The following is a 2,937-nucleotide window of genomic DNA, read 5'->3' as shown; positions in this document are numbered from 1 at the left end:
CCTTGCCCCCGGGCCAAAGGCCCACCTGAAACCGAAGATTTGTTTAAAAAAAAAAAAAAAAAAAAAATCTCTGCTTTATAGAACGCATCATTAACTCAGTCAGTTTACAGCAAAAGTGAAAAAAATTTGACGGAACTACTTTCACATGTAAGAGCCGCGCTCGGCCTCTCTCCGATGACGTCCTGTTTGGTAACCCTATGTTTTACGATCCTGATCGCGGTGGGGTTGGGAAGTCCCTGCATTTATCATAACACAGAGCCTGAGAAGAGTCAAAGTTTTCCTGGAGTGACTTCCCTGGTGAAATTCTGCATCTAAAAGTAGAAGTGAGAAATCGGGCATTTAACTGATCTCGGGAAACCACCTTCGCCTCTCTGGGTTTGTTTTAACCTCAAAAATAGGAAGAAATACTTATAGACGGATGAGGATGATTCCTAAATGTTCGGCGCTAAGTACATTTACCGTGACTCACTAGCTTTATCCCGCTAAGCTCCGCAACTGTCTCGTTGGGATTTCTGTTACAGTTGTGTGTATAAAGACTTCTCACATCTGCAACTGGATCTCCTCAGCTCGCCACTCCCAATTTGGGTTCTCCATATATTTACACGACAAGAGCTGGCGCTAACACCTAACGGTCACACTTTACCGAAACCCCAATCTGCGTGTAGCCATCGCCCAAACCCGGGATTTTTTTTTTTGTGTCAAACTCATTTTGGTTTAGGGTCCGCAAACGACCTAATTAGATGTCAAGTGTCGCGGGGCATGCTTGAGCCAATCCCAGCTGTGAACAGCTGTGGGCGGGGCTCACCGTAGAACACGCATGGGCAAACTAAGGCCCGGGGTCCGTCTACGGCCCGTTCAGTTTTTTAATCCAGACTTTTTTTAAAATGATATAATTTGTTTATATTATCGTTATACTTCTGCCTTTTTCCTACAATACCAACGTTTCCCCAATAGATGGCGTAGAAAAGGCTAAAAGGATTTTAGCATTTTAGCCTTCATTCGTCAAATTTTAGGACCAATTGTGTTCTGCGAGTCAAAACGTTTGCCCGCGCCCGGCCGTAGGGAGTTCATGAGTCCGAAGCACGGCCTCAAATAGAGACTTTTTTTTTTTTTAATATCGACAATTTTTTTGGTGATCTAGCTAACACATTAGTGGCTCGTGAAGCAAACCTCGACCCGGCAAGGGGCGCGAATCCGGGGGGAACATTCGGCAGCGCGTCACGTGACTGGTGTGGCCGCTGCATCAGCTGCAGTGCCAGTAGTCATGGTGAAGGTTTGCACAGGAGGTTGCCAATAACAGCTGCCAGATGTTGCTCGAGTCCCTCGAGTCGGTGCACATTCTCACAGACAATGGAATGCTTTTGAGGAGCCTCAACAGGAAGTGAGGTCAGGGCTCTTGACCTTCCCCTTAAAAAGTGAGGAACACAGTGTCCTGACAGTGAGCAGCAAGTCCATAAAGCCCTTTTACCATATCACAACCGCTCACTTAACATACCAGCACTCAGGGGCAGGAGTGATCGAATTGCCAATAGGATGAGATGGTGTTGTTTTTTTTTTTTCCCACATATTTCCTCTCCAACGGACGCACAGTGTTGCAAAGTTAGTGCCCGTGTTTTTTTTTTTTGTTTTTTTTTTGTTTTGTTTTTTTTCTCTCTCCACAAGTGGTTCTTCTTTTTCGCTGTTAGTAAGCGATTTCCACACGGCAGTGGCTGCAGGGGAAGTAGGGAAGAGTAGAGTGAGAGTGTTTTGCAAAAAACCCATACAAAGTGCCCTGCCCCCAACTTCGCAGTAAAACCATCAGCAGTCGTGGAGTGAGTCAGATGTGTGAAAATCTGTTTGGTAGGAAACCAGACAGAACAACAGTGAGTTGATTTTACTGTCATCAGTAGACAGTATGACCAATCAGGAGCAGCTCCCGCCGTAAAAAAAAACCCACCACAGACTGAAAACAAAAGCCCGTCAGGTGGGAGCTAGCATTTTGACGCAGACTTTTGAAAGTGGGAAACTGTTCATGGTGTCTCTGAGTCATCACTCTTAAGCAGTTCCTTACATTTCCTCCCTTTTTTCAGCTTAAAGACACGTGAAGAGAGTCCATGCTAACACTCCAGGCTAAGCTAAACAAACCTCTTCTGGAGGCTAGTAAAGAAAATATTTGTCTTGTTCGTAGCAAACACTCGACGAAATGCCATTAAACTATCGTTTTCTCCGCTGCCAGGATGCAGTTTTCACATTGCGGCGATTTGTTTCAGTTGGCGACTGAAACAAAGAAACTGCAGTTTTCTGTATCCAAAACAATGAGGACAATGATGTTCACCAGGTATCCATTGTGCTTTTCACTCCGGGGGGGGGCTATTATGTCACAACACAGCAGCAACTGCGAAGAAAAGTACCATGTCCTTACAGAGTCCCGCTACTTAACTGCAGTATCTTCACAACAGTGTCCGAACAATGTAAAGCCTGTTTAAGCCAACTTTTACTCTGACAATCGGAAGGATAGTCTCAGTTAGCTTAGCATAGCCGTGAACCAAACAAAGCTTGGCCTCATGAAGCTGGAAGAGGGGCAGATGTGGGCCACTAAAGCCCCATTATACAGTGGTGAAAGTAGATCCAGTAACAATGCTGTGTTTTTATAAACTCCGCCGCGAAAGTACTTGAAACTTTCAGATAGCTAGTTAGCTAGCTAGATAGATAGATAGATAGATAGATAGATAGATAGATAGATAGATAGATAGATAGACAGACAGATAGATAGATAGATAGATAGATAGATAGATAGAAAGAAAGAACGATAGATAGATAGATAGATAGATAGATAGATAGATAGATAGAAAGAACGATAGATAGATAGATAGATACCAGACACAACCAGTACTCAATCACGGTCACACCAACAAACCCCACCTAGAGCAGCTCCTCCCCATCATCTCTGCTTGCACG

Source organism: Cynoglossus semilaevis, chromosome 17, assembly GCF_000523025.1.
Source record: "Cynoglossus semilaevis isolate Cse_v1.0 chromosome 17, Cse_v1.0, whole genome shotgun sequence".
In the NCBI taxonomy this organism is placed as follows: domain Eukaryota; kingdom Metazoa; phylum Chordata; class Actinopteri; order Pleuronectiformes; family Cynoglossidae; genus Cynoglossus; species Cynoglossus semilaevis.
This window is presented reverse-complemented; position numbering follows the sequence as displayed.